The 12117-nt window shown below is 39.2% G+C and overlaps 1 non-coding gene across 1 annotated transcript; it reads right to left on the bottom strand.

Moving 5' to 3' along the window:
• Window positions 1–11222: 11222 nt before the first annotated feature.
• LOC111784153 lies at window positions 11223–11325 on the bottom strand. The gene has a single exon (XR_002813490.1). It is a non-coding gene; the product is annotated as a U6 spliceosomal RNA (small nuclear RNA).
• Window positions 11326–12117: the final 792 nt, after the last annotated feature.

The following is a 12117-nucleotide window of genomic DNA, read 5'->3' as shown; positions in this document are numbered from 1 at the left end:
TTTTTTTTTTTTTTTTTTTTTTTTTTTTTTTTTTTTTTTTTTTTTTTTTTTTTTTTATGAAAAGTGAAATCTATGGTAGAAAAAGGATGAAAATTTGGCATACTTTTTTAATTATTTTTTTTTTCTCAAATAAATTTCCATGTTTTTTTTTTATTTTTTTTTTATAATCTTTTATTTAACGATAAGAATGTTTAAAGATTCATCAAAAGTTTTAACCACCCAAAATGTATACAATTTTATAAAATTTAGTTTATATATATTAAATTAAATAGAGAAATTGTATAATATTATCTACTTCCATCATAAACCCATCAACCTTAAATTAAGTAAAACAACTTAACAATGTTGTTATGTGCAAGAAACATAAACTAGGCTATACTTACAATTCAAAATATCTTGTATAAGTTTATAAACAACAAAAGCAAGTATACTTAAAACAAACTCGGATCTAAAAAGAATTCCTTAAAGTCTCCAACTCAGTTGACTCGTCATCTCGATCGCTTTGCATCATAGAAAGAAAAATTAAAATAATTTTCATGAGCAATTAATTTATTCAGTAAGTAGCTAACTTGTCTTTCACAAGTTTTATTATTCATCTCTCGAACTATTCTTAAGTTTTATTCACCAATGATTCCTAGTTTCTTTTACTACGATCTTTTTTTCATTAAAAGGTATTCCAACTATTTAAAGCTTAAGTTATTGACTCTTTATATGCTTAATTAGAATTTTTGGACATGTATGTTCACTTGCTCTCGGGAAAATACAACTTGTCTACTAACCTCTCTAGTGGCCTGTAATGTCATACAATCCAACGGTTAAAAATTCTCATTCTCCTTAACTTAGCACACAGCGCGTTGTCGAGGTATTGTGAGAATTAGTAGTCTAACAGATTCTTATATGGCCCTTGGCATTCGCATTCTATTTAAATGAAAAGGACTTGATTTTGATTCTTGGATGTTAATGGTAAGCATAACCTAGAGTCATATGGGTAAAGTACCTGTTATTACGGTATTGGCATACCTCCACTACTCTGCTTGTCGTGGCATAGACTTTACTTCAAGCCTAAGTCTAACCACCAACACTCATCGACCATCTTCACCTCCGGGAGCCAGCCTCTCATTACGTACCATGTTTGGATTTGTTGCACCTTGGCACATTCTTGTCAGATGATCACTCTTGCCACAGTTGAAACAGGTTTTATTTATTGCAGTACAAGGTCCCTCATGGGTCAACCCACATCTTCCACAGACTGCCTTCCTATCACCAGCTGGAGGTCGACGATCAACACATCGCTATATCGCCTGCTGTTGGGATCCAGAGGACATCTGAGTATACCTTCGCTTACTCCCCTTTCGAACTTGACTAATAGAGCTGCAGTCACTCCTTAGAGTAAAAGCATCCAGTTTAACAGCAGCGTTAAAGGCTGTAACAAAGTCTTGAGATGCATGCGCCGACACTGAACCCTGTATCAACGGTCTCAAACCTTTGATAAAGAGCTCTGTCTTCTCTTCTTCAGTTTCAACCATATGAGGAGCAAATCTAGATAATAGTGTGAACTCTATCTCGTACTCCTCTACAGATCGATTACCTTGCTTCAATTCCAAAAATATTTTTCGGTTGCGAAATCGTGCTGAAAGAGGATAATATTTCTCACAAAACTCATGTTTGAACGCTGACCAAGAAATTTGACCTCCACTAGTATCCATCTTTGGCTTCTTTTATTTCCACAAAAAATAAGTCGGTCCTGCTAGCATATACATGGCACATTGAACTTTGACTCTTTCTGGGTAGTTCGCATATATAAACTTCTTTTTAATAGACACCAACCACCTGTCAGCTGCCTCTGGGTCTACCACTCTACCCTCAAAAGTAGGTGGTTCAAGTCTCATGAAATCACGTAAGTACTCACCCTCCTCAGTCATACAGCGTCGTTCATATGATATTACTCGAGGTGGTGTCTCTATCAAGGTTGTCGTACTTGTTGGCACTATCGGATTTGGTGGAGGTACTGATGTCTGAACATCTATTCCAGGTGTTTCAGCCACAGGACTTGCTTGATTAACTACTGAAGGTGTAGATGTTGTCGAAGCTATTTGACTCCTACAATTAGCAAGAGCCACCTGCACTGCCTGGTTAACTTGGCTATGGATCAGTGACTGTAATGCCTCCAAGGTAATAACAATGGTCGGTTGATCCCTGGATGCCGCAGGTACAGTAGGCTCTCGGTCTACCTATGTTGGATCAATCCCCTCTTGAGGCTACTCCTCAATCTCCAAGTCCACTTCAGACATGTTGGGTTCCATATTCCTAAATAATACCATATCTATCACACAAATAAATTATTGGTCACAACCAATTCTTTTAAACTTTACATAATACTTCACACAACATACTTCTATACCACTCATATACAACTAAAGCTGGACTAGAGGGATCTATATTTTCTATCCTGAACGGTCTATGTTGAAATAAAATCCACTCTGAAACCAATTTGTTGAAATAAAATTCGCTCTGTTTAAAATAACAATCCGCTCTTATACCAACTTGTAGAAAATAGACGCTCGCTCTGAAACTAACTTGTTTAAATAACTCTCACGAAGCTGTGAAGGAGGTGTCGAGAGGGGAGAGACAAGGGGACAAAAAAAATTCTGAACAACTCTTTTCTATTACACTGTACACTTTGCTATGTGTCTCTTGGTCTCTTGGTCTCTGCCTCTTGAATTTTACAATGAAAACCAATCAATGTATAGGGTATCTAAGATCTAAAATTAGCCCACTTTGTCATGTAGTGATTCTTGGCCCTTTATTTTTTCTTTAGCTTTTTCTTCTTACGACTCAAATTTCAAAAGCCTTACTAAATTTAACAAAATAAAAAAACTACCATCTTTTCTTTTTTTCATTTAAGTTTATTCCCAACAAAACTTCCACATAAACTTAAATGCTCTATTCAATGATTCCACCTGCGTCATTTTCGTTTTCTCGAGCTCAGTCGTGGTTTCTTCAGTTTTCTCTCCTTGTCCTCGAGCGACAAACTAAGCTTGTCGTTCTCTAATGAGACTTTATTTGGATCTTCTCGAGAAAAGCCCATCTGAGACACCAAGTCTTCATTTCTCCCGTTCTCAGCCACGCTTGACTCAGACACCATGGCTTTGTTCAGTTTACTCAATTCCCTTCACAAGTCCACAACGACATTTACGGCTAGCATTTTTGCTTCCTCCATTTTGGCTTTATCATGAGTGAGTATCTCAATCGTGTGTCGTAAATTTACTGCCTCCTCTTGGATTTGATTCAGGTTCACATCGAGTGAGTCTCTCTGTTGAGTCAGCATCTCTATATCTTTCTCCTCCCTCACTAGCTCGTCCACTAGAGCCTCAATCTCCATCAACAAGTCATTATCTTTCTCCATACCTCCATCAACTTTCTTCTTAAGATCAGAGATTACCTGCCCATTCTCTTCCTTCTCCTGTTTGAGATAGGAGGAACTCTCACTCACCTCATCAATTTCCTTCTCTACTTTCAACCTTTATTTCTAACTGTTCCTTTTCTTCTTCCATTTTCATCCTCTTTCTTCTTTCTTCCTCGAATTGCCTTTCCGGTCATTGGAGCTCTCTCTCTTTGAGCTCGAGCTCTCTGTTATTCGGTTGTTCATCTTTCTTCAATTTTCTCATCTCCGCTATCAGGATTTCGCCACATCTGCTGCGCATCACCTCATTTCCAACAGTTTCCACTACCTCACGACTATTGCCATCGTCTTTCGCACTTCCATGTTCAAAGCTGATATTTTTAGCATCTGCCAGAAGACATACAAGGTGTACCTCGTCTGTTTAGTCATACAAATCTCGCAAACTCCGCATTTTGGGTTGTCGTGGTTCATCTTCATCATCAGAAATTTTGAGTCTGTTGGTGCACTTGTTGGTGCAGCGACTGATGATTCTCCTACTTCATATTGACTTCTGTCGAATTGTTCCAGTCCCATTCGCTTGCTTCATTTACTTGCACATCGCAACTCACTATCACCATCTTGCTAATTGGGTCAAGTAGTTTGTATCCTTTTGTCTTCTCATCATATCCAATAAAGATATACCTTTTGCATTTGTCTTCGAGCTTCGTTCTTTGTTGGTCCGCTACGTGAGCATAAGCATACTACCGAATACTTTGAGATGAGAGATTGTAGGCTTTTCTCCGTTCCAAGCCTCTTGTGGTGTTTGATCATCTAACTTCTCATGTGGACATCGATTCTATATGTAGATGGCGCATTGCACGGCTTCTGCCAAAATTCCTTCGGCATCCTTTTGCTCTTGAGCATTGAGCGAACCATGTCAAGAATGGTCCGATTCTTTCTCTCGGCCACACCATTTTGTTGAGGGGTGCACGGTGCGCTTAGAAATCGCCTTATGCCTCGTTCCTTGCAGTACTCCATGAAAGCCGTCAAAGTATACTCGTCACCTCTATCGGATCATACAGCTTTGATGTGTCTACCAGTTTCCTTCTCCACCATTACTTTGAACTTTTTGAACACCTCGAATGCCTCGGATTTTCCTTTCAGAAAGTAAGCTCAAGTTTTCTGTGAGTAATCATCGATAAAGGAAATGAAATACCTCTTTCTGTTGAAGGACTCGGGGTTAATTGGTCCATATATATCTGTATGGATCAACTCGAGAGGTTGTTTAGCCCAAAATTCAACCTTCTTTTGAATTGAGGTTCTCGCATGCTTGCTGAGCACACATTTTTCACGAAATTTTCCTTCAAAGTCCATGTTTGGTAGCCCATGTACCATATTCTTCTTCACTAACTCCTTTAGGCCGCCATGATGTAGGTGACCAAAGCGGAGATGCCACAGTGATGCCTTGTCTTCTACGTCGACTCGCAAACACTTTTCTCATATGCTTCTTAAGTTCAATTTGTACATCCGATTTCTTCCTATTTCGACTCGAGCAACTAAACGCTCTTTCTTATCCTTCAGGTGTAGCAGGCGGTCCTTTAGGAATATCGAGTAACCTTTCTCTGTGAGTTGCCCCACACTCAATATGTTGGTCTTGAGGTCTGGTACGTAATAAACATCTTGGATTGATCCCATCACACCATCCTTTTGCAAGAAATGTATCGTACCTCGGCCTTTGACCTCCACCTTTGATGCATTTCCAAATGAAACATGACCATCTTCAATCTTTTGCATTTCTTTGAATAGGTGCTTGTGACCGCACATATGATTGTNTTCTGTGAGTAATCATCGATAAAGGAAATGAAATACCTCTTTCTGTTGAAGGACTCGGGGTTAATTGGTCCATATATATCTGTATGGATCAACTCGAGAGGTTGTTTAGCCCAAAATTCAACCTTCTTTTGAATTGAGGTTCTCGCATGCTTGCTGAGCACACATTTTTCACGAAATTTTCCTTCAAAGTCCATGTTTGGTAGCCCATGTACCATATTCTTCTTCACTAACTCCTTTAGGCCGCCATGATGTAGGTGACCAAAGCGGAGATGCCACAGTGATGCCTTGTCTTCTACGTCGACTCGCAAACACTTTTCTCATATGCTTCTTAAGTTCAATTTGTACATCCGATTTCTTCCTATTTCGACTCGAGCAACTAAACGCTCTTTCTTATCCTTCAGGTGTAGCAGGCGGTCCTTTAGGAATATCGAGTAACCTTTCTCTGTGAGTTGCCCCACACTCAATATGTTGGTCTTGAGGTCTGGTACGTAATAAACATCTTGGATTGATCCCATCACACCATCCTTTTGCAAGAAATGTATCGTACCTCGGCCTTTGACCTCCACCTTTGATGCATTTCCAAATGAAACATGACCATCTTCAATCTTTTGCATTTCTTTGAATAGGTGCTTGTGACCGCACATATGATTGTTTGCCCCTGAGTCGAGGTACCACAGAGTGTCGTTGTTGATGTTCTCTTCATCTTGAGCCATCAAGAGAAGACCTTCATCTGTTACGTCTTCCACGGCTAGGTTGGTTGTTCCTTCAACCCTTTTTCTGGCTCGACAAGCTTTTTGCAACGTGCCCCCTTCTACCACAATTGTAACATTTTTCAGAGTTACAATTGTTTACATAGTGGCCATATTTCTGACATTTGTAACACTGGATGTTGGAATTGTATCCTTGACCACGTCCTTGATTGCGTCCTCTTCCACGCCAATTTGCTTGGCTCGACAGTCTCTTCTCCTTATAGTTTTCTTCATAATTGTTGCCTTAACCNTCCTTTAGGAATATCGAGTAACCTTTCTCTGTGAGTTGCCCCACACTCAATATGTTGGTCTTGAGGTCTGGTACGTAATAAACATCTTGGATTGATCCCATCACACCATCCTTTTGCAAGAAATGTATCGTACCTCGGCCTTTGACCTCCACCTTTGATGCATTTCCAAATGAAACATGACCATCTTCAATCTTTTGCATTTCTTTGAATAGGTGCTTGTGACCGCACATATGATTGTTTGCCCCTGAGTCGAGGTACCACAGAGTGTCGTTGTTGATGTTCTCTTCATCTTGAGCCATCAAGAGAAGACCTTCATCTGTTACGTCTTCCACGGCTAGGTTGGTTGTTCCTTCAACCCTTTTTCTGGCTCGACAAGCTTTTTGCAACGTGCCCCCTTCTACCACAATTGTAACATTTTTCAGAGTTACAATTGTTTACATAGTGGCCATATTTCTGACATTTGTAACACTGGATGTTGGAATTGTATCCTTGACCACGTCCTTGATTGCGTCCTCTTCCACGCCAATTTGCTTGGCTCGACAGTCTCTTCTCCTTATAGTTTTCTTCATAATTGTTGCCTTAACCACCTCGACCATTCCCGCGGCTTCCACGACCTCTACCTTGAACATTTTGAGTGTAGAGTACTTTTTCATCCCTTATTGATGCATTCGTCTGAAGTNCTGGTACGTAATAAACATCTTGGATTGATCCCATCACACCATCCTTTTGCAAGAAATGTATCGTACCTCGGCCTTTGACCTCCACCTTTGATGCATTTCCAAATGAAACATGACCATCTTCAATCTTTTGCATTTCTTTGAATAGGTGCTTGTGACCGCACATATGATTGTTTGCCCCTGAGTCGAGGTACCACAGAGTGTCGTTGTTGATGTTCTCTTCATCTTGAGCCATCAAGAGAAGACCTTCATCTGTTACGTCTTCCACGGCTAGGTTGGTTGTTCCTTCAACCCTTTTTCTGGCTCGACAAGCTTTTTGCAACGTGCCCCCTTCTACCACAATTGTAACATTTTTCAGAGTTACAATTGTTTACATAGTGGCCATATTTCTGACATTTGTAACACTGGATGTTGGAATTGTATCCTTGACCACGTCCTTGATTGCGTCCTCTTCCACGCCAATTTGCTTGGCTCGACAGTCTCTTCTCCTTATAGTTTTCTTCATAATTGTTGCCTTAACCACCTCGACCATTCCCGCGGCTTCCACGACCTCTACCTTGAACATTTTGAGTGTAGAGTACTTTTTCATCCCTTATTGATGCATTCGTCTGAAGTGCTTGATCGAGTGTCTCCTCCTTCTTTTTCTTACGTTGCTCGTGTGCCTTGAGAAAACCGGCGAGCTTATCGACCTTGAACTTCACTAGGTCCTTTGACTCTTCTATGGCACATACAACATTCTCGAAGTTGTCTCTTAACGACCTCAAGATCTTCTCCACAACCCACGTCTTGTGTAACATTTCTCTGTTTCAATTTATCTGATTCGCCACGGTCTGTACACGTGTAATGTAGTCAGATACATTTTCTAATTCCTTCATCTTCATGCTCTCCAACTCGCCACGCAGAGTCTCGAGACGCACCTGCTTGACTCGGTTGGTTCCTTTGAACACCTTTTCTAGAGTGTCCCACGCTTCTTTTGAAGTAGTTGCCCTTGCAATCTTCTAAAAGCCCGACTCGTCAACGCCCGGAACAACATGTATAATGCTGTCTTATCCTTTGATCATAATTTTTTTAGTGCCTTGTTCTGCGCCGCCGTATAACCCGTGGTATCCTTCCATTTTTCAAAACCTTCTTCGACCACCTCCCATGCGTCTTGAGAACCGAGAAGAGCTTTCATTTGGATGCTCCAATTCTCATAGTTCGTCTTCGTCAATCGTGGTAGCGACATTTGCCCCATCATGTTCACCATCGGCTCTGATATCAATTTGTTGAAATAAAATCCGCTCTGATACCAATTTGTTGAAATAAAATCCGCTCTGATACCAATTTGTGAAATAAAATTCACTCTGTTGAAAATAACAATCTGCTCTGATACCAACTTGTAGAAAATAGATGCTCGCTCTGAAACTAACTTGTTTAAATAACTGTCACAAAGCTCTCCAGGAGACGTACAGAGGGAAGAGACAAGGGACAAATGAAATTATGAAAAACTCTGTTATAGGGTTTATAAGATCTAAAATTAGCCATCCCATAACCTACTTCGTCATTCATGGCCTTTATTTTTTCTTTGACCTTTTCTTCTTACTAAAATTTGAAAAGCCTTACTAAATTTAACAAAATCAAAAAAACTACCGTTCTTTTATTTTTTCCATTTAAGTTTATTACCAACGGTATAGAGAACTTATAACCTAAGCTCTGATACCAACTTGTAACGCCTTGAGCTGTTATGTATACTTAAGAAATTCATCCATCGCTGTGACCCGACTTCACATTGTTGGTACGAGATTCACAAGGTCGTAACCTCATCTCGTTTAAATGAAGAGAAGAAAGATTAAAAGAAGCCTAATTAACCTGCATAACTCTTCCCTATTACAGTTTCCCCAATAACAACCACAGCACAAAAGCAAAACCTACTTGAAATTCAAGGCTCTAAACATAGATTTAAAAGAAAACTCCAACACCCATGTAACCTAAAATGGAGGAAATGGATCCAAAGAAAAATGAGAGACAGAGAGAATAAAAGCAAAGCAGATGGGAAGAGGGCGAGTGGAGAAGATGACAGGCGTGAGAGTATCAGCTACGTGGCACTACATCAACAAAGTTTACGTTAATCACAATTATCATTTATATTTTTATATTTAAACAAATAATTAAAAAAATTAAATTTTAAAATTTGTGGATTTACTTTAAAACAATTTGTTTGATTCACCATTGGGCCACCTTACTTGTCGGGCGAGCATACATTGGGATGCTCCCTAGGTCGGACACCCGTTAGAACTAGTAACCGTCACGGCAGCGCTATGCAAAATATAACGATCGTTGTCCTGCCATTGGATGTACGCGTCTGTACCCTCGTGATGGACTAGGGGAATCCCACTAAATGCATGAGCACACATAATGCATGAGGTCCCCAACATTTCTACTTTTATCATTAATGAATATAACGCCGCTATCATCTTTCATGCTTAACAGTCATTTCTCATTTTTTCAGTCTACGTATCATACATAGCCTAACGGGGTTACATTTCATTTCATTTATCGTGATATCATGTCATTCATAACATGCTGTATACATATAATTTAGAAAACATAACATAACGCTCCATGCTTTTAACATGTCGTTTCATAACGTGCAATTCATACAACAATTACCTCAATGATCACACAAAACAATCTAAAAATAACATATCACATCACAATATATCGTATCATAACCATGTCATATCGTAAACACTTTGTGGTCATATCGTTCCCTAACTTATCATAGCCTTAACATACTTATAACTATCACAGTCATATCGTTACGTGAACGTACCTTAGTCATACCATCACAGGAACGTATCATAACGCTATCGTTCTATCAATCTATCACAAATCTATCCCTTTCTAACCATATTCTAACCATGTTCTTTCATCATTCTCCCCTATCCATAGCACTCTTGTATGTAACCTAACCTTAGAAGTTCGAGATATGAAGTTTGATTACAATGAAGATCGGTGAGTTTCACATATGGGTAGCAAGAGGGTGCTTAAACCCAAAGGGTGGAGCATTATAGGGAAGGGTCCAGACCAATAGGGACAACACACCCCTATTTGTTCTAACCGCTGCCACACATGAGATCCTGATCACGTCTACAACGGTCCACACCTTGCTTTGGANAGAAAAATGAGAGACAGAGAGAATAAAAGCAAAGCAGATGGGAAGAGGGCGAGTGGAGAAGATGACAGGCGTGAGAGTATCAGCTACGTGGCACTACATCAACAAAGTTTACGTTAATCACAATTATCATTTATATTTTTATATTTAAACAAATAATTAAAAAAATTAAATTTTAAAATTTGTGGATTTACTTTAAAACAATTTGTTTGATTCACCATTGGGCCACCTTACTTGTCGGGCGAGCATACATTGGGATGCTCCCTAGGTCGGACACCCGTTAGAACTAGTAACCGTCACGGCAGCGCTATGCAAAATATAACGATCGTTGTCCTGCCATTGGATGTACGCGTCTGTACCCTCGTGATGGACTAGGGGAATCCCACTAAATGCATGAGCACACATAATGCATGAGGTCCCCAACATTTCTACTTTTATCATTAATGAATATAACGCCGCTATCATCTTTCATGCTTAACAGTCATTTCTCATTTTTTCAGTCTACGTATCATACATAGCCTAACGGGGTTACATTTCATTTCATTTATCGTGATATCATGTCATTCATAACATGCTGTATACATATAATTTAGAAAACATAACATAACGCTCCATGCTTTTAACATGTCGTTTCATAACGTGCAATTCATACAACAATTACCTCAATGATCACACAAAACAATCTAAAAATAACATATCACATCACAATATATCGTATCATAACCATGTCATATCGTAAACACTTTGTGGTCATATCGTTCCCTAACTTATCATAGCCTTAACATACTTATAACTATCACAGTCATATCGTTACGTGAACGTACCTTAGTCATACCATCACAGGAACGTATCATAACGCTATCGTTCTATCAATCTATCACAAATCTATCCCTTTCTAACCATATTCTAACCATGTTCTTTCATCATTCTCCCCTATCCATAGCACTCTTGTATGTAACCTAACCTTAGAAGTTCGAGATATGAAGTTTGATTACAATGAAGATCGGTGAGTTTCACATATGGGTAGCAAGAGGGTGCTTAAACCCAAAGGGTGGAGCATTATAGGGAAGGGTCCAGACCAATAGGGACAACACACCCCTATTTGTTCTAACCGCTGCCACACATGAGATCCTGATCACGTCTACAACGGTCCACACCTTGCTTTGGAGAATGAAAAAAAATTTGGACCATTTCTCGATTTGTGCGTGTCATCCTTGCGCAGGGGCCATGCTAATCTTCTCTGTATCGTTCCAATTTTATCGGATGTCCCCAAAGGGACAAACTTATGCTTCTACCAAGTTCTTTATATAGGATGTGTGAATTGTTCTCCTCATCAATGTGGGATTCCTGTCTAAAGCCCCACATGGTGATAGAATACTATAATAAATATACCCCCAACCCCACATGGAAAGAGAAATAAAGTTATAAAATCCTTTAGAGGCCACTCGAGTTCATTGTTGAAATGATTTCTTTAAGTTTTAAAGCTCTATCAATTCAATCAAGCAATGGAATCCATTTTAACTTTCTTCATTTTTTTTATTAAAATATTTATTTATGTTCTACCAATTTCTTTTTTAATTATAATAAATTTTTTAGTCTAAGTGATTTATGATGCATTTAATGCATCTCTGTCTTGAAGCTCAATTTTGCACAACAAGTATGGAATGACTACAACATCTTCTAGAATTTCTTTTAACGAGCTTACCATAACTTGAATATAATTGATTAAAGTTCGCTGTAACTTTTTGGATNGCTATCGTTCTATCAATCTATCACAAATCTATCCCTTTCTAACCATATTCTAACCATGTTCTTTCATCATTCTCCCCTATCCATAGCACTCTTGTATGTAACCTAACCTTAGAAGTTCGAGATATGAAGTTTGATTACAATGAAGATCGGTGAGTTTCACATATGGGTAGCAAGAGGGTGCTTAAACCCAAAGGGTGGAGCATTATAGGGAAGGGTCCAGACCAATAGGGACAACACACCCCTATTTGTTCTAACCGCTGCCACACATGAGATCCTGATCACGTCTACAACGGTCCACACCTTGCTTTGGAGAATGAAA

The sequence above is a fragment of the Cucurbita pepo genome, unplaced genomic scaffold (genome assembly GCF_002806865.2).
Source record: "Cucurbita pepo subsp. pepo cultivar mu-cu-16 unplaced genomic scaffold, ASM280686v2 Cp4.1_scaffold000156, whole genome shotgun sequence".
Lineage (NCBI taxonomy): Eukaryota > Viridiplantae > Streptophyta > Magnoliopsida > Cucurbitales > Cucurbitaceae > Cucurbita > Cucurbita pepo.
The sequence above is the reverse complement of the archived record's forward strand: the minus strand, read 5'-3'. Positions and strand labels throughout refer to the sequence as shown.